We start from the raw sequence: 27,518 nt of genomic DNA, 5'->3' as shown, positions 1-27,518 counted from the left end.
GAATTTAAGTATATGGAAATGCCACTTTCCGGACACTTCATACAAAATACCTCGTTTTACACAGACACTACACATTGACGTTATCGTACACGCGCATCTGTGTGTGTGATGTTTGACGCCATACGTTTGAAGGCTAAAGTATGACCGAGGGGGGTGAGGTAAACCTAGCTCAGCCGCTGAGGGGAGTGAAATGGCCGTTCTATACGTAGTATTTTTCCTTATTCTATGTACCCTAGTAACGTTGAGGAGCTCGGTGGCGCAGCGGTAAACGCGCTCGGTCTGCGATCGTTGAAGTTAAACAACTTTCGCAAAGGCCGGTCATAGGATGGGTGACCACAAAAAAAAAGAAGTTTTCATCTCGAGCTCCTCCGTGCTTCGGAAGGCACGTTAAGCCGTTGGTCCCGGCTGCATTAGCAGTCGTTAATAACCACCAATCCGCACTGGGCCCGCGTGGTGGTTTAAGGCCCGATCTCCCTATCCATCCATAGGGAAGGCCCGTGCCCCAGCAGTGGGGACGTTATTGGGCTGGTGATGATGAGTAACGTCATCAACAAAAGCAGTCAAACATCGTACTCATTGTGATTTTATTCGTAAGTAATTAAAATTAGAAAATAAGTAAAACAATACCTAAAAATGAGATTGTTTTTTGATCATTTTAGACTAAAATAGATGATGCATGGCGCGCTCGCTGCTAAAGCAGCTTCGCGTGTCCTGTATTTGTTCCAAAACGACCCACACGCATCTAACGGTTCAGCAAATATAGAACATTTTTGTATGGCGGCCATTTTGTTTCTTTTTACTGGCAATAAAATTTGATCCAGGTATCACAGTTTCGCCAGGCCGTAGGGTGTCTACCTGATGCGGAGCAGTTTTCGAAGATCGTGAAATATTTTCATACGTCTCATGAAGGCGTAATCAAACTTCCGATACATAATTTTACACCAAGGCTATTTCTAAGAAAAAAAAATATGTGGCGGCCATCTTGTTCTTCCGTGCCATTTTTTACCGGCGATTGAATTTAAGTAAGATTCAAATAATAATATGTTTTTCTAAATTAGCATTATTATGATTTATCTTTGACCCAATCAGAATATCCGTTGTATTTTATGTGGGAGGACTTCAATCTCAACCTTAAATTGGATAACAAATAGGAAAATGAAAAACAAAAATGGTGGGATGTAACATGGATCTTAGAAAATATTCTTAAGAAAAAGTAAACAACTCGTGCAATACTTTTAGGCGGTTCGCATACGGCGCAATATGTCACAATTTTGTTACTGCATGTGCAGCTTATTACGTAGGTAAGTACCTTTGCTAATAGGTCCTCCGCCAAGTAGTTAATGCCATTTGCGGCAAACCTACAATAAGTCACGTCAATAAAAAGTCAAGGTCTAGTTGTGAGTTTCGATCTGAAAGGCCCGAGGACGATTCCCAGTGGGGACATATCACAAAAAACACTTTGTAATCCTTAATTTTGGTAGGACATTGCTGGCTGATCACCTGATCATTCGAAATTAAGATGATTCATGCCTTGGAGGGCATGTTTAACGGTACCGGGTACTATTTACTTCTCGTACATTAACCATATCAGGGGCCTTTGGCGGCTGTATAGTAACCCTGACACCAGGGTTGATGAGATGATTGATCTAGCAACCCACACGATAAAGGCAAAAGATGTCAAAAAATATAAAGGGCTCCCAAATGACAGTAATAACAAATATAAAGCGGATTTTCGTGTACGAATAACTTTACATAAATTGAAGTCTCCTACACAGATATTCCATTCGGATGACGAGATCACTCCATAAGCCACGGTCCACCGATTCAATTACACAGTTCACCAGAGTTCAATCTGGTTTTTGCCATCCTCGCTATCTGCAAATTTGGTCACGCACCACTATCAAGGTCACGGTACCCTGGTGATGTAACATGCTTGCATACTTGATTTATATTTTGTCTATTTGTTGTTAAATTTTCACAAAGTCTACTACTTACTTGTGTAAGTACGTAGTCGTCACATGAACCATGTCAGGGGCCTTTAGCGGCTCAATATAAACATATAAACCTTGACACCAGGGTTGATGAGGTTGGTAATCCACTTCATAACCAACACGGTAAAAGAAGCACACACCATCACACACACACACACACACACGCACACACACCACATTCGCTTCTTCCACTTTCATCAATGACTTCATGCTCGCTGGTTTATAGTAGTCTTGATCTGGGGTTTCTTTAAAACGTTCTGGATCTGGAATTCCTCGTCTAATTCTATCACTTGCACCCGCGTCATTCTAAATCTTTTTCTTAAGTTTCCTTTCATTCATTTCATGTAACAATAAAAACGATTACGCTGTCCTACTTTGCAAATGTTGTGTGCACCTATAATTGGCTTATGTAACAGTCTAATTCCTGATGTAACTTTTATTTTATTTAATGTTTTATTATATAAGCTGTTGGTGTACCTTTTTTATAAATAAATAAATAAATAACAATAAATGAAACACTCCTTGTAGAGAGATACTCGTATGTTGTAAAGTATCAATATTTCGCGTCGCGTCGTGATAATATTTCAACGTCACCCCCTCTTCAATAACAGATCACTCACTCATCTTACTTTCATATTATTTCTACATCATGTATGCATAAACTTTGCCAATACGTCTTTTGAGATGTTGAGAATTCTAGACAGTGAGGAAGGGGGAAACTGATAGGGCTTCGCGAAGATTTTACGTGCTAAACTTTAACTTTATTGTTTTCAAATCCTTCTTTGCTTTCTTTGTTAACACTTTTTTAATTCAGTTAGGATCTGTCAAATCTCCAGGACGAGCGCTAAAAAAGCTGAAAATCAATTAGGGCTCTCAGCCGGTACAAAATTTAAGACAACACGCCTAAGGGTATAGTATCCAGGCAAGTAGACAATGTAATTTGCAGCAAATCATGTTTAAAAAAATTTAACTGTGATATCACCGCGCTACAGCTGAGATGATCTGCGATCAAACTGGTGATCTTGGTGTGCCAAAACCTTCAAAGAACCTTCAAACTTAGGAGGTACATCAGGATATTCTGAGAGCTGTCAAACTGATCAAACTACATTTAACTTAATACGAAATTAACTTTTGGGCTTTATGGGTGTCACAACAAATCCTCAATCACACCGACACGTGCCGGGATAAACCGCAAGTCAATTTAGAGTTCACCAAACACGTTGTGATGGATTGTACCCGGAGCAGAGGTGACGGCCGGATAGGGCTTTCTCCGATGCCCGGGGGCCATTCCTGTTTTGGATACTGTGTGTGGAAATTAGGTCAAGCATAACAATGTTTATATTATGGTTCATCATCACTAATTTAAGAGCCACGTTCTTGTCTGTGTAGCATTCTCCATGCCACTTTTTAGGGAAAAATAGGGCAGTAGTTTGGCATAAATATATCCTGTGTGGATCATAATTATATCCATTTTAAGCTCCCTCAGTATACACGTCTGCCTTTTTTTTGTTGACGTGACTTATTGTAGATTTTCCGCAGATGGCATTAACTACGTGGACGGAAAATTGGAGAGCGCTGAAGGCTCTCACCCGGTACAACGTTTAAGACAACAGGCCTGAGGGTGCCCAGTTGGGCGCGAACCTCGGCTTAGGGCGTCATCTGAACAATTCTGCCGAATTAGTGCTTTGACAGCGAGTTCTCCTCGAACGTCGATTTCCGTTACAGCGAGTCTCTTTATAGTGAATGGCTCTACGTCGGGTCTGTGATTTGTTTGTACAGTTTAGAACACGATTATAACCACGCTACATAACTGATCTACCTAGTGATGATTCAATCAACGATACAGCACATAACCGTCATCGTCATAACGTTTATGATAATTGTAGCTGTAACAATAGGAACCGTTAATTCTCGGTTGTGCGAAACATGATACATACAAAACTGAATAAGAAATTATATAGGTCAAATAAAGACGTCCTTGGACAATTAAAACACATAATAACGGGTTCTTACCGCGTTTAAAGTAGGGATATGAGACTCCCGATATTTCGACACTGTTGCAAGTGCCATGATCACGGGATGACTGATGAGATTGGAGTGGAGTAGGTAGATCCATAATTATCTACGGGCAGACATATCTGTCTACCCTCTTTCTTTGCCGCTTGTTTATCTATTTGATATCAGAATGTTTGGAACCATCTGAACTCGTACCAAACTCAGTACGACAAACCGCACTCACTGTGTCACAGTGATATCAAATACCGATCACGCATATCCCCAAAGGGGTAGGCAGATGTGTATGTGTGATATGTATGTGTGTTATAGCTATCCCAGTTTGTAGTATAATATCACAGATACCTCAGACCTATTGTTTCATCTATTATGTGTATATTTCGTGACCACAGCACATTAATTACAGATGTTCCACGACGAGCGTGACCACAGACAGATATTATCACGCGCCTCTACAATCACTTATGAAAGGGATAAGGGACCTTTACACACTGCGACTTTTTGCTGCTATACTGTTGTGATTCAGTTACGATGCAGCATTACGCGCTCTTATCATGATAAGGACATTGCAGGCTGATCACCTGATTGTCCGAAAGTAAGATGATCCGTTCTTGGGAATATAGTCATGAACAGATGAGTCTTAAGATCGTCGGCCACTTTCGCCGGATGTCACACCCGGTGCCGCGTCCGGCAACCGGCGTCCGGCGGACCGGAACTCCGGTTCCGTGGAGCAATCGTCCGATGGCTATTGATTTTATCCGGTCAATTTGTTTTTGTTATCTAGTACACACAAACTTCTTCACGGTAACGGGTTGAAACAAGCGTACTTCCTTCCTCATAAAATACTATGGTGCGGATTCTGGTGAACAAAAGTCTATTTTATTTTAGTTTGCGTGCTGTGAAATAGTGTCTTGTTCTTCACTATTAAGTGTGGGAAAGAGATGGAGCTAGTGTTAGTAAAGTCGACATGAAATTTTGATTCTGTTAGAATCAGCGCAAACAATTTCTGAAAATTACATTCATCATCATCATCAGCCCATTAACGTCCCTACTGCTGGGGCACGGGCCTTCCCTATGGATGAATAGGGAGATCGGGCCTTAAACCATCACGCGGGCCCAGTGCGGATTGATGGTTATTAACGACTGCTAATGCACCCGGGACCAACGGCTTAACGTGCCTTCTGAAGCACGGAGGTGCTCGAGATGAAAACTTTTTTTTGTGGTCACCCATCCTATGACCGGCCTTTGCGAAAGTTGCTTAACTTCAACAATCGCAGACCAAGCGCGTTAACCGCTGCGCCACCGAGCTCCTCAAAATTACATTAAGGCTATCTATATTCGTCATTTTTCCTCTATAACCTATCAAGCTTGGTGAAATATGGGTATTTATCGTCATTTTTCCTCTATAACCTATCAAGCTTGGTGAAATGTGGGTATTTAGTTCATCTAACAATAGATGTACCTCTGACTAGGGGGCTAAAAATACCAGATCAAAGCAATTCATCTAAAAAGCAATACTAAGAGCGCAATGTCAAGAAATGTCAAATAGCAATATTGTTTTTACAGGAATTATTGCTTTTATGTGACCTTTTTAACCCACCTGGTCTAATTAGGAACATAGTCGCTTATGTTAGTTAAGTAATATTTTTTATAATTTGACATTTGCACATATGTATAATATATAAAAGTTGAGGAGCTCGGTGGCGCAGCGGTAAACGCGCTCGTTCTGCGATTGTTGACGTTAAGCAACTTTCGCAAAAGGCCGGTCATAGGATGGGTGACCACAAAAAAAAAAGTTTTCATCTCGAGCTCCTCCGTGCTTCGGAAGGCACGTTAAGCCGTTGGTCCCGGCTGCATTAGCAGTCGTTAATAACCACCAATCCGCACTGGGCCCGCGTGGTGGTTTAAGGCCCGATCTCCCTATCCATCCTTAGGGAAGGCCCGTGCCCCAGCAGTGGGGACGTTAATGGGCTGGTGGTGATGATGATATAAAAGTAGCGCGCTGTGTCAACAAATGTCAAATTTTAATAGCAATATTGCTTTTTTAGATGAATTGCTTCAATGGGGCCCCCTGGTTTTCACTATTTGCATTCATAATTATAAAGATTTTATTCTTGATTATACAATAATGAAGAGAACTTTTTATTGATTTTGTCATTACGATTTTTACATCTCTAATTTCATAGCGAGTAAAATGTTTCGTTATCTGTGCGATAATTATGCATGCAGGAGTAACTATGAGTTGGGGTTTAATGAGACTTTCCTGCGGTTTGTTGGATGAAGTTGTTCCCCAAAGGAGCTTAATGCATGTGCAAAATATTTCAAGCGTAAAATTATTATTTTATACTTCACCGGAGACAAAAGAAAACTCTTGATAATGTAACAAATCCCGTAGCCCTGGACATGTAGCCCTTACCGCCTTGTTAACGGCCTTCGTGGTCCAGGGGTTTGAGCGTTGGGCTCACGATCCGGAGACCCCGGGTTCGAATCCCGGTGGGGACATATCACAAAAATCACTTTGTCACCTGATTGTCCGAAAGTAAGATGATCCTTGCTTCGGAAGGCCCCTTAAGCTGTTGGTCCCGGTTACTACTTACTGGTGTAAGTAAGTAGTCGTCACATGAGCCATGTCAGGGCCTGTGGCGGTTTAATAGTAACCCTGACACCAGGGTTGATGGGGTTGGTAATGCACCTCACAACCCATACGATAGAAGAAGAAATACCTCACATGGTTGCAGAACCAATTTGTTGGAGAAAACTGAATCTCGAATAATTTGGTGGCGCGCGGTGTCCTCGTGAGCTAATGCCCTAATAATAAAACTATCAACAACTCCGCAATACTAAAAACGTAATTGATCTTCTACTGTCATTCGATCTACCAAATACCCCGAAAGTTGATCACCATGCTTGACCACAACACCACAAAGTCCTTTCTATACACACGGCCCGGCACTATATGCTACACTTTTAAAATTTATATTAACATTTTCAGTCCAGGAGGGCGCGTTAAGTCGTCGGTCCCGGCTCATCATCATCAGCCCATTAACGTCCCCACTGCTGGGGCACGGGCCTTCCCTATGGATGGATAGGGAGATCGGGCCTTAAACCATCACGCGGGCCCAGTGCGGATTGATGGTTATTAAAGACTGCTAATGCAGCCAGGACCAACGGCTTAACGTGCCATCCGAAGCACGGAGGAGCTCGAGATGAAAACTTTTTTTTTGTGGTCACCCATCCAATGACCGGCCTTTGCGAAAGTTGCTTAACTTCAACAATCGCAGACCGAGCGCGTTTACCGCTGCGCCACCGAGCTCCTCGGTCCCGGCTATTACCCATAAAAACACCTCCACCAATCCGCAGTGAAGCAGCGAGTCGGAGTATACTCCATACCCCCTCCGCTTGATTGAGAGGGAGACCTGTGCCCAGTAGTGGGACATAATTATATAGGACGTTTATAAAATAAACTTTTGAAATAAAAACGGACCCGAAAAAGAACTTAACTTTTGTACGTAAGTTTAAAAAAGTTGATAAACCTATAAAAGAGATTATTTCAAATCTCTTACTTCTATACGAGTAGTTAAAAAAAAATAAAAACGTGTAGTATGTACTTAGTTTTGCAGACCAGTGAATTATCTCATGCATAATGCAATAAAATACCACCAAATTAAATAAAACAAAACCAACAAAATCTCAGCGAAGTCTTGAGTGATGCAGTCCAGAAAAACCAGGGCATTCCTTACCAAAGTTAGCTATTCAAACAATTGACGGGCCCGGGCTTACAGTTCATACTGTGCGCGCATGCGCCTCGGACGCTTTCCGCGAAGTGCGCGAGCTTGCGCGTGAGTTGAAATCTGATGAGCGCGCGGAGCTTTGCGCGTCGTTTCGAGTGCGCTTTACGATATTTAGTTGGTTAAAATTAGTTGACTGTTAAGTAAAATAGGTGTTTTTGTATCTATTTGAATTAAAGCAGAGATATAATATGCCATATTTAAAATAACATACTTACAAAAAAAACAGTGATAACGAAAGGGTAAATTTAAATATATTGAACTGATCGACCTATTTCTATGTAAATGGTCAATAAAATTAGTGACAAATTATACAAAGTTGTGCTTCTGTTTACACATTTAATTAAATGCCAAGTGACGGGCTGATTGTTAAGAGAAATTTCACCCAGACAACGGTAGTGTAACAATAAAATAATTATAATTATAAATGTCATATTTTAAAAGATTTTTACCCAAATGTTTGTTCCTAGAGGAATGACAATAATTAAAGTCCGCCTATTTTCCTAGTGTTTTCTGTGGAATAAAGAGTTATTGTATTGTATTGTATTGAAGTTCCTACTTGCCAGGCAAGTATAACACTTGCCCTCACAGTGAACTAAACTAAACGCGCACGCGCGCGTGTGTGCGTGTGTGTATGTGTGTGATTTACGTTTCCGCTGCTTTAGTTTCGGTGAGTTTTTGTCTATGGAACGTTTTTTTTTCTTTGGATTGGATTGGGGGGTGGGACCTGTTCCTGAACACTTGTAAGGATGCATACGTATGTGTGTCTTTGTAAGTGTGCGTGTGTTGGATAGTATATTGTTTTTTAGTTGAGACAAATCTGGAAATTTTGATATTGATACTAACATAGCATCGCTCTTCTTCTTCTTATCGTGTGGGTTGTGAGGTGAATTACCAACCTCATCAACCCTGGTGTCAGGGTTATTACTTAGCCGCCAAAGGCCCCTGACATGGCTCATGTAACGACTAAATACATCAGTAAGTAGTAACCGGGACCAACGGCTGAACGTGCCTTCCGAAGCACGGATCATCTCCCTTTCGGACAATCAAGTGATCAGCATGTAATGTCCTAACTGAACTAGGGATCACAAAGTGATTTTTGTGATATGTCGCCACTGGGATTCGAACCCGGGGCCTCCGGATCGTGAGTCCAACGCTCAACCACTGGACCACGGAGGCCGGTGCATCACGCTTGTATCTCCTAAGGGGTAGGCAAAGGTGTATAGTATACACTTCTCGCTAGCTATGTCAATTATCTATGATCAAACATGAATTCGAACTCATAAAGTCGAATCTTGTCTTTTGGCTGACGAAGTCGCGAGCGAACAGTAGGTCTGTTATATAAGTTATTGTGCACATTCGAAGCATACAAACAAATGTACGGAATCAAGGTAAATAAAACCTTTTAACGGCCTCTGTTGTCTAGTGGTTGAGCGATGGGCTCACGATCCGGAGGACCCGAGTCACAAAAATCACTTTGTAATCCCTAGTTTGATTAGGACACTACAGGCTGATCATCTGATTGTCCGAAAGCATGATGGTCCGCGCTTCGGGAGACACTTTAAGCCGTTGGTCCCGGTTACTACTTACTCATGTAAGCATGTAGTCGTTACATGAGCCATGTCACCTGGGTTGATTAGTTTGGTACTCCCATACGAGAGAAGACGCTAAAATAAAACCTTTTAAAAATAGTAAGGTCTTTAAAGAATGTGGATTCTATGCTACAGATTCGCCCAGTGGTCTCTTAGCTGCTTATTACGAGCAAAATGAGTTGTAATTTTTAATTCTTCCCAAGTATATCTATGTTATTAGGGCGTGGTGGTATAGCGATTACCCCGAGCGCGCCCGGGTGAAAACCACATCAGTTTTGGTTTATTTTCAACCGACAGTGATATTCAATGTAGTTACCTAGTCGCTAATTACTTGTGGGATCTAAGTACAGGTTTAATGTCTGGGTAGTGCTGTAAGGTCCTTGTTTTTGCTTAGTTACATGTAAATATCATACTTCGAATACCACTGAGGTGGGCTCCGTGAGTTACATGACAATTTGCAGCCATATTGGATTGATTAAATTAGGAATTGTTTTGAGGTTGGTAATTTAATTATAATATAATATAATATTAATATCGTACGGCTGATGATGATATGATGATATGATTATAATATAATAACGCCAACCCGCAGTAGAGCAGCGTGGTGGAGTATGCTCCATACTCCCTCCAGTTGATTGAGAGGCGGCCTGTGCGCAGTGGGACGTATATAGGCTGATTATGATGATAAATAATAATATTTTTTTAGACAAAATATTCAGTACAATATTTTTCTTAAATTAACAAGTTCACTGTGCATGAACCACATAAGGGGCAATAAATTTACAACTCATACGTGCATGTCCCATATGTGGGGCACTAGGGAAAATGGAAAAATCCAACGGGAGGCTTTTCAGATTGTTTTTTTTTTCTTGCTATAGTGTGTACTATGTACATAAATTGGTTTATCGAAAAATAACGTTTCACGTGAGAGGTCTATATCTAATTTTCACTTACACAGCGATCGTGTAATGTGTAATATAACAGTAAATGGAACATAAATGTATTTGATCAGCGTATCTACCACAGCTGATTGAGTACGAGTAGGTATGGTTTTTTTTTTAATAATAACATAGGCGCGCGTTTTACCACAATCCCACTTGATAAGTGGGATGTGCTCTAGGGTGGATCACGCTTACCTAGGAAGCGCTTATGCACTCTAGCCTTGAATACTCCCAGATTACTATACTTACATGTATAAATTTGCTTTACACGTCAGTCAACTGCATAAAACTCACTAGGGGCAATGTATTCGTTTTTACAATAAGATTCTTATTGACATTCAGAATTTACCTTGGCACGGTTTTAAGGCAGTAATTAAACAGAAACTTTGTAAAATATGTTATTGTAAGAATAGTGATTATCTAGAAGATACGAATGCATGGGATTAGCTATCTGGAAACTAATTTAGGCAGCCAAATTACTAAACTGTAAAACAGTTTTTTTTTTTTAAAAGAATGTCTAGGGCCCTGTGCCGAGGTTTTCCTTGCAGCTTCTTTCCCCCGGCTATACAGGTTGTGAGTACCTGCTAGTTTTAGGCGGATGAGAGTTTGAAATCCAGACGACGGCGACGGTAGGCATTTCCAATCATATTAATATTCCAAATAGGCTCTGGTATCATCGGTCATTTCCTTTTCCTTCCCTAAACCTTAACTAAAACCAGAGAGACCGCATAGGAGAGCCGTGGTAGCTCAGTTGGTAGAACGCTTGCCTCTCACTTTGAGGCCGCAAGTTCGAATCCAGCACAGGCTTAAACCAATGATTGTCGAATTTATTTTCGAATACATGTTTGGTTCATAAATTATTTACACGAGCTCAGTGGTGAAGGAAAATTGACAGAGGTTGGGGATGCAAAGCGTAAAATGAAAGGAATTGCGGAATGAAATGAGAATTTCGAAATTTATAATGATTGACGGTCAGAAGGAAAGTTTAAGGCCAGTATGAGCAGAGTTTGTACTTTGCTACAAACCCTTAACTAAAATGAGGAAAAATGAACCCATTCAAATTCAAATATTTTAATTCAGACGTACATCCATAAATTGTTAGTAGTAGAATACTTAGCCGAAGATTAGTATTAAATAATAATTAAATTTACACTACAAATTAAATTTACAATAAAAACTAGAGTAACTATATGGATAGGTGTGTCTGAACACTTACCCACCTCCGTACGAGGGGAGAGTCCCACCGGTCTGTAAACAAATTGAGGATGCCATTGAAGGAGGAGCGCAAGCGCGCCATCATGGAAGCGCATCTCTTTCGAATGATCGCGGCGAACCCATCAACGCATGCTTCCGCGAACATCCCAGACGCGCTACAACGCCGCGGCAACCCCAAAAGCACCCTGAATGCATTATTGCACTGAACGCGAACCATTACGTACCGAACCATCATCATCATCAATTTAAGAGCCACGCTCTTGTCGGTGTAGCATTTTCCGAATACTCTCCATGCTACTTTTTAGGGAAAAATAGGGCAGTGGTTTCCCTCTTGCCTTCCGCCCCGCAGTACTCTGTCTGACGCGAGTGGGATGGCGCCCAGAGTAGTCTATTACAAAGCCATACTAGGACTCCTGTCCTCTGCCTCTGAATAGTACTGACAGTTACTGCTGCCCTCTGTCAGGTTGTCACGTACCGAACCAAAACGCTCAAAATAGGCTAAAATCTTTTGAAACAGGTTAAATGCTCTTAATTGTGGTATCGTGGAGCGAGGTGCGTGGTGCGTGGAGAGTGAAGCGCAATTATCTCATAGCCATGTAAAATTAATGGCCATCCAGATCCGACCCCGAAAGGGTTAAGGGCTCTTCACAATTAAGCATAATATGGATTTAGGTTTACCGCTTTTTGATGTTCTGATCAATTTAGATAAGTTACTACAGACGTAAAGGCCTGGGCATTGCAGTTGGATTGGAGAAATGTATGATATGTGAGGGTACGGTAGTGCTCCCACCAAATCGAGCAAAGTTATGTAGTAAAAAAAATGAAATAAAAAAAAAATTATTGTCAAAAATTCAATATCATGTTTTGAAAGTAGAATAGAAAAGAATAAAATATATTTATTTGCTAGAAACGAGTACTTTATTTATATTTATGCATTATTCTCCCACATGCTCAGTACGATCTGCTCTGAACCGGCGTGCATGTATGAAACGATTGATGAATGTGGAGGAAGCAAGAGAAGTGTGTCAGGATCGAAGCAAATGGAATTCTATAGTCTCTACTTACCCCGGTGGGGAATAGGCCTAAGTGCATATGCCTGCCTAAGTACCTGGGCCTATATATGTATGTATGTATTTACAATTAATTCAGTGTATATACTATCATAATAACTTACTTTCACAATAAAATTAGGTACCGTAAGAAATAATTGGAACTACGGGCATACCCTGTTTTTTGTTTTGGCGTGACTTATTGTAGATTTGCCGCAGATGGCATTAACTACTTGGCCGGACAAATGCGGAGCGCTGAAGGCTCTCACCCGGTACAAAATTTAAGACAACAGCCCTGAGGGTGCCCAGTTGGCACATCCTGAATACTCCATACAAAACACTGTTTTACACAGACACCACACATTGACGTTATCGTACACGCGCATCTGTGTGTGTAACGTCTGACGCCCATACTATATAAGTTTTTTTTAGGTAATTTAAGTTTTTTTCCGCAGAATTGGAATTAAGGATCAGACTCAATGTGAAAGGTTCATAACAACAACTTACTAACGCTACTAATCTTAGCCCGTGGCGTGGCTCAGGCAGTTTTGTGAATGAAACGGCTGGTAATTGGCCCCGAGGCTATTATGTTAGTAGCAGGCCGTGCAGCATCGACGATACAACCAAATAGACGCCTATTTATCTGTGACCGTCAGGATGGCCGGTCACTATCCTTATTTTACATGGAAATAATTATTAAAAGTTAGTACTCAGTTGCTACCAGTTGGTACCGTTCGTTAAACAGTTGGTACCCTTGATTTAAAGAAAATAATCTACTTTTTTAGGTGACGCGCCATTCTAGCATCAGGATGGCTGGTTACCTATGCAGTGAGAACAAACTGCGCATATTTATAGAGTTTATTTATAACCAAAAGTTGGTACTAACTGGTACCTTCATATACGTAGTTTTGGACCTCATAACTTTTAAGGAAGTAAAATGTGATTGTATTTTGATCATCTTAGACTGGCTTCTATTCACCAATGAGTTATAATCATGATTAATCACTTTTAAGGATAAAAAGTTATTATGTATTTACTATTAAGATTTAAAAGTTCTGATTATCGGGGCTTGAAGACCAAGATTCGTTTTACAGCGGGGGGTATAATATTTTTTTTTATTTTGAGACGCCTAAGTCAGATGACGGACAGAAAAGAGACGGAAGACAAAGACGATACGCTCTATTTCTTTTTTTTTATTATTTTTGTTTCTATTTTTATTTTTTTTCTTTCTCTTTTTTTCTTTTCTTTTTTATTTTTTTTTCTTTTCTCTTTTTTTCGCTTTATTTTTTTTCTTTTTTTTTTCTTCTCTATTTCTTTTTTTTTCTATTTTTTATTTATTTTTCGCTTCTATTTCTCTTTTGTTTTGTATTTTGTTTTTTTCCTGTTTGTGCAATAAAGTATTTGTTATGTTATGTTATACGCGAACGCATCGGTCCTCCAATGCTCACTCCTCCTTCGCCTGGACCCGCAGTTTACCAGGGTGGTGACTCACGCCGCGGTTAATGCTGAGTGTGGTCCATTTATTGAGGATCCACTGTCACCATATATGATCATTCCGGCCAGTATCTTTTTTAAATGTAATTATTTATGAGTTTTAATTTTGATGTTTTTGTATGGTTATTGTGTATGGCGTCTGTTATAATAAATATTTTCTATCTTTTTTTCAAAGTAGAGACCATCCCAGTGTCTTCTAATTTCATGGATAACAGACATAATATGCATCTTAAATCTTTGTTTTTGGGTATAAATGATGACCCTTTTTATTACAACAAGGTACAGTTATAACTTCCACCCATCATTATTGTGATCAAAATAAAGAGAAGTAATATAGGTAGCAACATAATTCTATACATAATGTGATCCAAATATCAAGCTACAATCAGTTTTTATAATATGCTTATGCCATTACATTACATTTTTGAATAATTATGTACCCCAGCAATGTTAAAATACTGTCACGTTAAAAGTGAACAACGCCATCTATCGTGTGTTTGGGGAACGTCGATTGGAAAGTGCCTCATTCTGACAACTAGCTGAGGCTTTTGGCACGCTTAGGTAAGGGGGGAGGTGAGGGAAGCGGAACTGTCTCAGCCAATATCAGAAAATAAATACGTCACTAAAAAGATCATGAACGTTATCGAGTGGCTTCTTATGTCTGACCTAGGCCAGGCATCCCCCCTTACCTTAGCGTGCCAAAAGCCTCAGCTAGTTGACAGAATGAGGCACTTTCCAATCGACGTTCCCCAAACACATGATAGATGGCGTTGTTCACTTTTAACGTGATAATTACCTATTTTCTCATTGCTGGGGTACATAATTATTCAAAAATGTAATGTAATGGTTATTTGTCAGATGTGTTGACAGAAATCGTTCGTCCGTTTATAGGAGTCTAGAGGTAGTATCGACGATGCCCTCGGGCTATTATATTAGTAGCGGCGTGTAACGATCGTTTTGTTTTCCACTACAATTTGGATGAAGCGTCGCCCGTTGCTTTCGGTGCGTGCGTCTCGAATTTTGAGCGTTTTACGTATTTTTTACGCGTCTTATCGTAATAGGCTGAAGAATATTTTAAGTCGAATTTCGTTTTGGATTATTGTATTTTTACTTTTATTTTATTTTTTTTGGAACGCTTGGTGGGGCCGAAGCCAACACGTAGAGACCCCTTAAGACAATTTAATCTAAATGTAGTATTAATAATGTAGTATTGTTTAAGTTCACATTGTTACTAACAAATATGGATTTGGATCTGAAATAAAAATAATTCATTGATTCATTAACACTTTTAAGGACAGAACGTCTACAGGCAACGTTTTTATTCCGAGTAAAGAATAAAAGATCTTTTAAAATCTTTCTTTCTTTTTTTTAGAAGTTATTATGAATGAAAAGTCGACGACCCGGGTTCTGTGTCCGTGAAAGTATTAAACAGAATGACCAATTCAGTACAATTACTGATTGTATTTCAATAAGATAATTTTACAATGGTGCTTATTCCTGTAAATACCATCTAATTTTATTTTAAGTTATATCTGTCATTTTCTTATCCGCCGAAAAGGAAAGGGACGGGTAATTGACAAGCATAAAATTTATGGAACACACGTCAATTTTAAGCACAAATCTAAACCAACCGTCTAAAAATTTTACGTCAGTCAATCATTCTTCCTAAAATTAAGAGCTGTGAATCATCCGTCCCTTTCCTTTTCGACGGATATGAAAATGACGGATATAACTTAAAATAAAATTAGGCGGTGTTTGCAGGAATCGGGGCCAATAGCCTCAACGCGCGGTAACAATTAGCGGTAACAATGTCAAAGTACGTAAGCTAGTGTTGCGAGGTTCATCAGCATAGTGATGTAGGTATCAGTATCAGTCGATATCAAGTCGATCGATTCTTTTCTATGTAATAGTAGTGCGACACCAACCAGTGATTATCCCTGTATACACTACGGGGGTGCACTCAAAGACAGTCCCCAGTTCGCCCAACGGGAACTTCTTATTCTTCTATCGTGTGGGTTGTGAGGTGGATTACCAAGCCCATCAACCCTGGTGTCGGGTTGCAGCGATGCAGTGTCGTCTATAACATAACATAGTAAAAGTTATATTGCTAACGACTATGGAATTTCTAAATTTTTTAATAAATTATTTGAACTTGAATAATGGTGGAGCAAACTGTGTTAGTAAAAACTGCATTTAAAGTAAAATTAATAACTCATTGGTGCAAGTCCAGTACCGGAGCTCGAACTGACGCTTCCCGATTGCGAACCTAGTCGGTGTACCACAGGACCATAGTGACTATGTATATATTGTATTTAATAATTACTTTATTAATAAATTAATAACGAATATCATAAGGATTCTCGGAAACGATGCCTTATCCTGATGAAACGTTGAAGGATAATTAGATATATTTAATTAATCTTTCATTACAAGGCCTTACCTACCACAGAGCTGGAAGGAACGAAATATGCACAAAACGATCATATTATGAGGCAACGTTCATATTAAAAACCTTAATTCATAATCATTTATTCGAAATAAGAATGGTATTACAGTTTGCAGATGGTCAGCATTTAACATTTGGTCTACATTTTTAGTTATTTGAATCATAACATGCAAATAGTAAAATAAAATAAAATTGATAATTTAATAAAATGATTTACAATGGTGCTAATTCCTGTAAATACCATCTAATTTTATTTTAAGTTATATCTGTCATTTTCTTATCCGCCGAAAAGGAAAGGGACGGGTAATCGACAAGCATAAAATTTATGGAACACACGTCAATTTTAAGCACAAATCTAAACCAACCGTCTAAAAATTTTACATCAGTCAATAACCCGACACATTCATTTACTCATTCTTCCTAAAATTAAGAGCTGTGAATCATCCGTCCCTTTCCTTTTCGACGGATATGAAAATGACGGATATAACTTAAAATAAAATTAGGCGGTGTCTCCAGGAATCGGGGCCAATGTCATTATTCAAATTACACGTCACAAAAAACAAACAATACACAAAAAAGACAAAAAATAAAAATGAAAAACAATGACATGTAACATCCTACGACTCATTCGATCGTTATAATAATCGATATTCCACCTTTCCATGTCGTTCATTGATTCTTAGGTATCGCACAACTACAACTAGCGCTTGTGTTACTACGCAACGAACATCGGGTAAATCGACGTAGCGATCCAGCCAGATATAATTGTCTCGTTGCGGCCGCTTCACACGCCGACGTGAGTTATCAGGCGACATGCGGACTCTTGTAATTTAGTTCTGAAGGCATATCGCTCTTCTTTCTATGGTCTGTGATACCTGCCTACTAATTAACGTTTACTTCCTTTGTGTATAATATAATTATGAAATAGGAGGAACCGTTCATATAGATTAGTCGTCACAAAGTTTATCGACATGATTAAATACCGTGAATCCTATCACATTTGGTCTAATTTATTATCATAACGACCTTTACGGTCCAGCGGCTGAGCGATTACGGGTTCGATTCGCGGTGAAGACACGTTTCATAGTGTGACACTGTCCTCTAGTTCTTTTCTTTGGCTATGCAGTATGCACTTTGTGAGAAACTGCAGTAGTTTTTGATCGATGAGGCGTTCCACATCAAAAAAATATTTAAAGCACATAGTAACGGGTTCTTACCGCGTTTAAATGGAGATATGAGACTCCCGATATTTCGACACTGTTGCAAGTGCCATGATCACGGGATGACTGATGAGATTGGAGTGGAGTAGGTAGATCTATAATTTCTATATTTCTATATTTTTCTATATTTTCTATGTGCTTTAATTATGATAATAACAGCGTAAACTTACAACAATGTAAAAAAATATTTAAATAAAAATTGACGTATCAAATTGTCTACTACTACCGTACTGTGTCTCTGTATACTATTCAGAGGCAGAGGACAGGAGTCCTAGTACGGCTTTGCAATGGTATACTCTGGGCGCCATCCCACTCGCGTCAGACAGAGTACTGCGGGGCGAAACCACTATTTTTCCCTAGAAAAGTAGCACGGAGAATGCTACATCGACAAGAGCATGGCTCTTAAATTAGTGATGATGATGAAAGTGTCTATGTTATCTAGGGAATAAATATATTTTTGAGTTTTGATACCCTTCTGCCTTCCGCTTCGGGGATTCAGGCGTGTTGCTATGTTGTGTTATGTTGTGGTCTGTGCAGTCTACACAAATTGGCTTTCCTCGCCTTTCAAGGTGAGAATAACCTCCAACAATGTATAGGCGCGTAATTTACCTTCGTACAAAGTTTTCTCGTGCTAACAATCGTAGCATGTGATCTAAACATGGTAAAGTAACAATTCCCATATAGATAGATTCTCACGGACTTTCTAGTACAAACTCGTTAAGTAGTTTAGTTTGCTATACTTGTGATTATATTTTGTTTGCTTACACACACCACACACACTACACATATATTTGAACAGAACAGTGGGTAGCAACCTCTGATCCCAAGACAATGTCGTAGGGCTAGCACACTCAGACGCACATGCATGCTCTCTCTCTACTAACAATAACAATTATTTGTTATACCTACTTAGTGTCTTTTTGTTTATTTTATGTGTATAACCTCTGCTATGAAGGAGCGGAGTTTCCTGGCACAGGCATTACTATGCTTAATAGGAAACTCCAGCTACTAGTTCTAAATGTACACTATTGTTAATGCAAATAAAATATTTTTATTTTTTTATTTTTTTGTGATACACATCGATAACGCTCCCCATTTGTCCGGTCAAGTACTTAATGCCACCTGCGGCAAATCTACAATAAGTCAAGACAAAAAGATTGTGGTCAAACGAGAGCCTATATTATTAAAAATATACAGGGTGTTAGTGACATCGTAACGAAAACTTTTAGGGATGATTCAGGCCATGATTCTGAGTCAATATCAAGTGGAATTTTCGATCGCAAAAGTATTAGGTATAGAATTGAAAATAATAAAAAAAACTAAAAAAAAATATGAATTTTGCGACAGAAAATTCCACTTGATATTAACTCAGAATTATGGTCTGAGTCATCCCCCTCAATATTCGTTATGATGTCACTAACACCCTGTATAATATTATTATATTGAAAACGATATTAAATATGTAGAGCATGCGATTAGATATGATAAATTATTTACTTGGTTATATTTAAAAGTCTATATACAGACGGTCTTCCCCACCTCGATCTTAACGGTATTCATTCATGAATCGCTTGAATATCATAAATGCGTCTTGCCACAGTAATTAAAATGTCATAGCAAATCTCTTCGCAATTTCAATACCTATCCAATTGGCGTAAGTTATTGATAGAGAGGCGGCATATAGAAAGCGAAACACCCCGACACGACCCGACCTTTGCAGTTTCCATCATTAGTAGAAACTAGTAGACTAGTTTATTGATAGGGCTAGGAAACCGGCGAGAATTATGCTACTCGACTGGGGCCCTATCTAATGAATTATGGCATTGACATGCGACTCTCGACTCGGCGACTCCTCAAACGGCGAGTCTCCTTACGCCGAGTGGCTTCACGTCGCGTCTGTCATTAGCTTGTACAGTTCAAAACACAATTTTAATCACGCTACATATACAATATTTTTTCTTTTTTATGTTTGGTTCACTTTCATTTTATAATATTATTGGAATCTTTATTATTTTGTTATACGCATCTTTTCGGATGGCAGGTTGTACTGGGGCCTACTTTCAAAACAGCAAAAAAAAAACCGCAAAACAGTTTTTACCATAACTGGGGGCTTAAAACGGCCACATCGAAGCAATTCATCTAAGAAAGCAATATTGCTATTTGACATGTGTTTGCATTGCGCACTTACTTTTATATGCGCAAACGTCAAATTGCAACATTAGTTTCTTAGATGAATTGCTTCGATGTGGCCATTTTAACCCCCCTGTACTTTAACATCAAAACTCGCTCGACGTAGAGGGAAATAAGACTACTCTCCGTAAAGACACTCGCCGTAGCGAGAGTCAATGCCATAATTTCGTCATTGGCCACAACATTAGTAGTAGATGATTGTTGCAGAACTTTAAGCGATACGTGTGTTTCTTTCTCTTTATATTTTTACTTTTCTTTCTCACCTATTACTTCTATGTTGCTATTTGTGGGGATCTATAATTGGCTTTGTGTTACTAGTTTAAATTATTAGTCTTTAAGTGAATGCTGTTTTGGCGGCGAGGGTGTGCTGCCGCCAAAGAATGGTTTCGGGGTACCGAACAGAGCATAGTACCCCCCTAGCCACATGTTGGTAGCGTGACTAGGGATCGACGATCGAACGGTGTTATGTTGGAAGTTGTATATATGCGTCTTGCTGTGTAAACTTCGATATCGCGTTTCACGACTGCTTCAAAACAGCATTATGCAATGCAATGCATTATTGAATGTGGCGCCATCTGTTGCGTGTAGGAGGAACTAGCTGGCCAACTAGTTGGGTCCGCCACACTGTTGATCTTCCAAATATTAAATAAATAAGTAAAGTAAATAAAATAAATAAAACTTTAGAGCCCTATAGTAGTTCTCCAATCACTCATTGTCATACAGTCCTGACTGAACTGAGTATTATTATTATAATATAATAATAAAATTATAGTGTATTTATTTACATATCTCTCTTGACCTGACAGAGGGCAGCAGTAACTGTCAGTACTATTATTCGTAGTTCTAGTACGGCTTGGTAATAGACTACTCTGGGCGCCATCCCACTCGCTTCAGACAGAGTACGTACTGCGGGGTGGAAGGCAAGAGGAAAACCACTGCCCTATTTTTCCCTGTAGCATGGAAAATCTACACCGACAAGAGCCTGGCCCTTAAATTAGTGATGACATAATTTCTCTTATTTACATGGAATCGTATATTTTTAAACTTTTCTTGAGTGAGACAACAGTTCATCACTTTAGTCGTAGGCGCGGATGGTTTAAAAAATCGCTGCCTTCATCATTCAGCCACTCTCCCCGCGGATCTCCTGGCCTTGTCACCTGTCGCTGGTCGGCTCGTTTATCCTTCTGTATAAGGTAGTGATCGTGACGGATCACAGTTCGATTCCCGTGTAAATTAACACTAGTTAACTATCTCGACGGCACACGATTGCAGTTAGTTACGATGGCTAGCAAGAAGTGGTTTCAACGACTTGTCCGGTGGAATTAGTTTGGTATGGGGAGATATTTTCTGAGAACAAAATGGATGTAGTGATATTTATGTGCTGGACTGGGAGCAAATGAAGAATATATCGCATAAATATATATACGAAAGTCTTTGACCAGTGCGTGTTGCAAGTGATGATCTACGGCAGTGAGACGTGGCCGCTTACTATGGGTCTCGTGAGGAGGCTAGGTGTCGCTCAGCGGGCAATGGAGAGAGCTTTGCTCGGTATTTCCCTGCTCGATCGAATCAGAAATGAGGAGATCCGCAGGAGAACCAATCGGAGAATTGCAAAGTTAAAGTGGCAGTGGGCAGGACACATAGCGAGGAGAACCGATGGCCGCTGGGGCGGAAGGGTTCTGGAGTGGCGACCACGTGTCGGACGACGCTCAGTGGGTAGGCCCGCTACAAGGTGGACCGACGATCTGGTGAAGGTCGCTGGAAGCCGCTGGATGCGGGCAGCGCAGGAGCGATCGTCGTGGAGATCCTTGGGGGAGGCCTATGCCCAGCAGTGGGCGTCGTACGGCTGATGATGTGATATCGCATTAGGCTGGTTTACTTATTGTGGGAATGATAAGCAGTCAGTCCCAGGTACATAACATACGCTCATGACTATATCCCAATTTAAATCAGGGATATGAGACTCCCGATATTTCGACACTGTTGCAAGTGCCATGATCAGTCCCGTGATCATAGTTTGCAACAGTGTCGAAATATCGGGAGTCTCATATCCCTGATTTAAACGCGGTAAGAACCCGTTATTATGTGTTTTAATTGTATCCCAATTGGGGTTGAAAGAATTACATCCATCGCAAGATGAACTAAGTTCTTACACATCACCGAGCTTTCTGTAAGACCAATGTGATAGATGGTGAGAGAGTTCGTTGGTAGGTTTATAAAAACTAGCCAAGACCGACCTTAGGCTACAATACATTATCTTATGTTATAAGAAGATATTATATGTTATACTGTTACTTATAAATAAATTCAGGACTGACCATTGAACTTGGCACCCATTTAGATCTCACTTCTTTTGTCGTTAAAGTCAACAACCAAGGCATTTATCATAATATTGAACTTGGCTATCATTTCACATTTATGTTTTTGATTGGATTTAATATTACAAATAAATATATTTACGAGACTCATTAACCCGCGTACTTATTTTAATTTAATTTATCGATACGTGCCATCATGCCCTTGTCACATTGTTGGTGTAATTCCGGATGTACACCCACTCCTTTTACTGGCCATCCAGGGATCGATGCGATGGCAGTTTCGGTCTCAGTCAGCAAGCCGCAGCGACCACATCCGTTGGTTTATGCCTTTGGTTCCCATCCAATAGTCTACCTTCTAAGGCCTTTTTTATTCTATGTTTTATAGAGTTATTTACTTACTTGCTTTACAAGTCAGTCGATTGCATAAGATCACTAAATCTCTTAAGGGGCAATGTATACGTTTTTACAATAAGATTCCCATTGACATTCAGTATTTGCCTTTTAACTGTTTTCAGACAGTAGTTAAACAAAAACTTTACAAAAAAGGTTATTATAAAGTTAGTGATTATTTAGAAGATATGAATGCACGGGATTAACTGTCTAAGAACTGATATTAGGCAGCTAAATTACTCAATTGTATAAATTATTTTATGTTTATTTTTATTTTTTTGAACGTCTATGGCCCTGTACCGAGGTTTTTCTTGCAGCTTCTTTTCCCCGGCTATACAGGTTGTGAGAAGCTGTAGTAGTTTTAGGCGGATGAGACGTTCGTTATGTAAAAATTGACGATTCAAAGTGTAAATATGTTACCTACTGAATAAAGATATTTTTGAATTTGAATTTGACTAACATTGGTTTATTATTAGGGTGTATGTAGACGTACAACAGTATATACGTGTATATACTGTTGGATAGAAAATAATCGATCGACCTAATATCGACTGATACATCACTACACAACACTAGCTTACGTACATTGACAGCTCGAATTGGGTAGTTTACTAGGTCAAAGATAAATTATGAAATTCTGATTAAGTACTAAATAGAAACAGATCTAAATGTGACGAATAACGTAGTCTTGTTTCTATTTAACTTATCTATGAATTTTGATTAATATGAAAAATTGTATAATAAGTGCGAAATGTCAAGTTTTCCTATGACGTCACATGTTTGCTTTTCATCCAAATTCCATAGTTATTTCGTGTTTTGTTGTTTAGTAAAAAGTAACTGATTTGACTAGTTGGAAAATAGCCTATTCTTACCACGTATTGTAGATATTGTAAAAGGTTATCTTTTTTGAAATATAATCAGTACTTCAGTTCAGTAATCATTTATGATCTAAACATGAATTCGAAAACAAAGACAATCATTAGCTTAGGTCTGAACTGGATTCGAATCTGAGACTTTAAAGTGAGAGGCAAGCATTCTATCAACTGGGTTACAGTCTTCTTCTTCTATCGTGTGGGTTGTGAGGTTGGAGTACCAAGCTCACTAACCCTGGTGTCAGGGTTACTTTTGAGCCGCCAAAGGCCCCTGACATGGCTCATGTAACGACTACTTACTTACATCAGTAAGTAGTAAACGGGACCAACGGCTTAACGTGCCTTCCGAAGCACGGACCATCTTACTTTTGGGCAATCTGGTGATCAGCCAGTAATGTCCTAACCAAACTAGGGACCACAAAGTAATTTTTGTGATATGTCCCCACCGGGAATCGAACCCGGGACCTCCAGATCGTGAACCCAATGCTCAACCACTGGACCACGGAGGTCGTTCGTGTTCGCGTTCGTGGGTTACAGTTATAAACGGAATTTCAATCAGAATTTTTCAGGCTCGAGCCAGCTTTAAACACTGCTCCTATTACTACGAGCTTTAAAACTTTAAGCTTACACCTGGGGACAATATAAAATTGTTAAAAGCTCCATACTAGTTTCCCTTTGAGGCCAATGAAAGCTTTTGAAGGAGCTTTAGTGTGACCGGGTCACTGAGTAGTATCATGTAAATGTTAAAATGGCTGCAAGTTTAACACGTTCACTATGTACAGTCATGAGCAATATAATGTACCCACTTTAGAACTTTGTCGCACTAACATATTTGACATTTAGTGAGACTTACAGTTCAATTTGTCAAAAAGTTAATGTGATATGGTACCAAAGTGTATACATATTAATGCTCGTGACCGTAACTGAAAATTAGATACCGACCTTTCACGTGAAATGTTGTTTTTCGATAAACACATTGGAATTTATGTACATAGACACAATATGGCAAGAAAAAAACAATCTGGAAAGCCTCTCTTCTCTCCCAATTTCCATAGTGCCCCACATATGGGACATGCACGTATTAATTTTAAATGTATTGTCTCATATATGGACACCCGCGGGGGGGGGGGGGGGGGGGGGTGCCTCAATGGTTGCGGAGGTGGGAACCATCGCTACGGCAATGCAGGCCGGAAGGGGCGCGTCACAGCGACTGTAACCTGGAACCTGACAGAGGGCAGCAGTAACTGTCATTACTAGAGGCGGAGGACAGGAGTCCTAGTACGGCTTTGAAATAGACTATTTTGGGCGCCATCACACTCGCGTCAGACAGAGTATTGCGGGGCGAAAGGCAAGAGGGAAACCACTGCCCTATTTTTCCCTAAAAAATAGCATGGAGAATGCTACACCGACAAGACCGCGAGCGTGGCTCTTAAATTAGTCATGTGATGCCTCATATATATGTGATTCATACACAGTGAACGTGTTAAAGAAGAGTGATTTCTCTATTGTTTCTTTATTTTATGTAGATTGTCGTCCTTTGTAGCGTAAATAAAGTAGCATGTTGTGTTTGCCTATAATTGGACGAGCACTAGTCCAGTATTTGTATTAGGTTAAGTTACGTGTAAAAGTGTTTTTGTCTGTTGGAAAACCTAATAAATAAATAAATAAAGCTCATTCTAAATGGTTTTACACACCCAATAACCTATTCATATTATTATTCTTTGGCCAATTTCTTAAGGTGAAATGGTTAGATTCTAGGGATTTTCAAGGCAAGAGTCTTCTTCTGTCGTGTGTGTTGATGAAGTTGGTAATCCACCTGGTGTCAGGGCTATTATTGAGCCGCAAAAGGCCCCTGACATGACTCATGTAACAACTACTTACTTACATCAGTAAGTAGTAACCGGAACCAACGGCTTAACGTGCCTTCCGAAGCACGGATCACCTTACTTTTTGGAAAACCAGGTGATCAGCCTTTAATGTCTTAACCAAACTAAGGATCACAAAGTAATTTTTGTGGTATGTCCCCATCAGGATTCGAACCCGAGACTTTGATCCGGGTTGCATGAGCTATGTCAGGGGCCTTTGGCGGCTCAATAGTAACCCTGACGCCAGGGGTGATGAGGTTGGTACTCCACCTCACAACCCACACGATAGAAGATAGAAGAAGACAGTCATCAGTTTTTTAGAAAACTATCATGTACTTGGCATTGGAAGTAGAAACTGTAGTAGAAATTTAATTTAAAACTAAACTAAGCTGTCCCAGGTTTACACCTGGTGCAAAAGGTTCAAAGTTCAAAAGCAGCCAGTAGCAATTTTCATGCTGAAAACTATTTTTTAAACTGAGTATCTTAGTAAATTGTATTAAGTTGAGTGAACAGCAATATCCTGGCGATACTGCAAAGAGTAACGTCTTATCTCCCTTGGACTAGCAAACCAACTTCAATCCAAACCCTAAGGTATAAGAAGGGGTATTCCTTGTGGATTTAAATGGGGTTATGATAGAGTTTTTGAAGGTAGTTGGAAAATCTTTAAGTCGCATGAGCTTGTGATCCCAGTTTTAATCTTGTTCAATGATTGTCGTATAATAAAATCCGATGCAGTAGTTATTTATATACTGTTAGTTGGAAATTATTTTTTTTCACTTGTTTTATTATATAAAAGTTAAAAAACGTAAAACAGAAATAGCTTATATACGCCCCACTGCTGGGTACAGACCTCTCCTCAATCAGATGGGGGTATGGAGCATACTCCACCGCGCTGCTCCGGTGGAGGTGTTTGCTTAATATGCCCTCCGAAGCACGGAATCATCTAATAGTTAATTTTAAGAACATTATACCTACACAGTGTTTTGAGCTATGACTTCATGTCTTTCCAAGTATCCCGGTTCTGTGCGAGCTCTATCCAGTCTTTTCGATAACCGTCGAGATCATCGCGCCATCGTTTCCGGGGTCTACCATGTCTACGGTGTCCGTCCTGTGGTACCCAGTGCGTGATGATCTTTGCCCATCGTTCTGTATTACTAAACTAATTTAGATTCCACAAAAACATATATTTGATTACCCTTGTCCGCACATTGTTACACCCTGCTAATTAACAAATGTACCTACTGTTGGCAACATCGTCGATAATCGATAGTTGGCGCAAAATAACAAGGTGTCAAGCCAGAAAATATCCCCACCTTCTCATCCGTCAAAGTTGTTTACGACGTATGATAAAAAGGGGCGAGGCCCCGAGCGGAGGCACCCGCAGATCCCGCCAACGAGAAGTTGGAAGTGTTGGAGCAGTCTATCCAGCTGCTCCACGACATCCTGGCGGCCATCCGCACACGGACTGACCCAGTGCCCATCATCGTGGGAGGCCTGGCATCGCTGCTGGGCCAACTCACCGGTGGGCACTGAAGCACCAACACCGGACTGGACCGGGGCTGCCCACATCCACTACTCCTCGCCGAGTAGTTAGGACCGTGGCCACCCCCCGGGGGATGAGTTGACGCTTCCAGTGGCAGTGGAAGCAGTCCTCTCCCCCCCTCCAGCCGACTCGACACCAGCTGCCCCGGCGACGGAGCAGCTACACAGCGGAACTGACACCACCGCTAGCTGACGGGCGCTCACTGGGCCTCCCCCAACGGGGAACCACCCGGTGGGCTCGACCTCGCTAGCGGCACCACGGACTTGCATCACCATCGGGCTCACGGAGGGGCGTATTCGCCCGCCGTGTCCCAACCCCGTGCCACGCCCGTCTTTGCGGGCGGCGAGTGCGACCACATCGAGGGGGCATAGCCCCGAGGATGTCTCCCCGTCGCGGGCTTCGCCCGCGACGAGAAGAAACCCGACGGACGGAAAACGGGTTGAGTTATTCATTCGAATTATCACGTGCTCAGAGCAGTGACTGTGTGATCACTTGTGCTAAGTACTTTGTGTAACGGAAATTATTGTTGTGTCCATTTGAACTATAGTTTCCCCTACACTACCTACACTTGTGTCTTATTTCCCATTGTTC

General features: G+C 40.3%; 1 protein-coding gene across 3 annotated transcripts in view; it reads left to right on the top strand.

Annotated features, from left to right (window-relative positions):
• The first annotated feature begins 8,409 nt into the window (after window positions 1–8,409).
• The window catches only part of LOC126373283 (uncharacterized), a 99,865-nt gene continuing 80,756 nt past the window's right edge, over window positions 8,410–27,518 (top strand). For 2 of the 3 annotated variants that reach the window (XM_050019366.1, XM_050019364.1), the window contains exon 1: window positions 26,742–27,365. The gene's annotated coding sequence lies outside the window, so the exon portion shown is untranslated. Of the gene's footprint in view, window positions 8,463–26,741; window positions 27,366–27,518 lie in introns of those variants that run through there. The other variant, XM_050019365.1, reaches the window with a different exon arrangement.

The sequence above is a fragment of the Pectinophora gossypiella genome, chromosome 15 (genome assembly GCF_024362695.1).
Source record: "Pectinophora gossypiella chromosome 15, ilPecGoss1.1, whole genome shotgun sequence".
Taxonomy (NCBI): domain Eukaryota; kingdom Metazoa; phylum Arthropoda; class Insecta; order Lepidoptera; family Gelechiidae; genus Pectinophora; species Pectinophora gossypiella.
The sequence above is the reverse complement of the archived record's forward strand: the minus strand, read 5'-3'. Positions and strand labels throughout refer to the sequence as shown.